The sequence below is a fragment of the Myotis lucifugus genome, unplaced genomic scaffold (assembly GCF_000147115.1).
Source record: "Myotis lucifugus unplaced genomic scaffold, Myoluc2.0 scaffold_268, whole genome shotgun sequence".
NCBI lineage: Eukaryota > Metazoa > Chordata > Mammalia > Chiroptera > Vespertilionidae > Myotis > Myotis lucifugus.
This window is the reverse complement of record NW_005871316.1, coordinates 72,698-73,852: the sequence shown is the minus strand read 5'-3', so window position 1 is coordinate 73,852 and position 1,155 is coordinate 72,698.

The window sequence follows — 1,155 nt, the reverse complement described above, 5'->3', positions numbered from 1 at the left end:
GTTGGCTTTATAGCTTTTCTTCAAGGGGTAGGAATTTTTGGAAAGGCTCCTTTCCTTGAACTCCATTAAAGACATCTTTTCACCCCCATAGATGTCTTTAGTGCCTGGAAGGACAACAGAGTGAGCACAGAAGGACATTGGTTTGTGGGGAAATGGCTGGGATGAAAGGGAAAAATGTCTTCATGAGAAAAAGTATGGGTTGAGGATGGAATCTGCCAGGCAAGACCATTGAGTCCTGGGGAGATGCCACTAAAGAAGAGGAGGAGAAGTTTGGGTGTGGTCCTTTCATCCTGGACACTGGACCTGGGTTAACAGGGCTTCTTCCTCTTTTACCTTCTTTTGTTGAATGGGGTTGCTTGTTACATAACTGTGCTAGGAGTTTGTGGTTTCCTGGTCATCTTCATCATTCAAAATTTCCCAGGGCCCTACCCCAGGCCTCCTGAACATATGCTTTTCTCTAGGACAATGAGGGGCCACATCCTCTAGGCTTTAATTAATCAGGAAGCCTCTCCTCCAGCTAATGGAAACTCTGGGAGAGAAACTTAGACATCATAAAGCACCATCCTGACACTTCCATGGGAGGGGTGAGGAGGCCGAGATGCTCTGGTAAGAGAAAGGGGGCATTTCTTTAGCACTCCTAAGCCTTCTCAAACTTATTGACCCCATGTTCAATTCTGATGGGTCACATGGTAGGGAGATGATGCTTCCTCCAAACGTTTCCCTAGGCCACCCATTTCAGTGGTTCATTGATCTTTTTCATCCTTCACCATTAGCTAGTTTTCATAAGATTTACCTAAAATCTTTTCAAGGTAATGTCACTATCTCTGTGGAGATGTGAATCATCCTGCTTCCCTAGTACAGGTTGCTCTTATGCACCTTGAAAACCATTCACTTCTTGGCAACTACCAGAGAAATTTTCCATCTCACCCCCCTTTTTCCACTGTCCATGTGGCTCTCCCCAGCTTTCTGTTTTCAATGTTGAAATCATTGCCTTTAGGCTGTTTTAATAAATAGAATTGCTCAACTGGTTATCTTAGCTTTGTTTAAAATCTTGGGGGTGAGCATGGTAGGTATAGTATCTAGATTTTCGGTTTAACAGTATAAGGTGAATGAGGCAGGAATTTAAATTCCCAAAGTTGGGCTTTGTTTGTATGT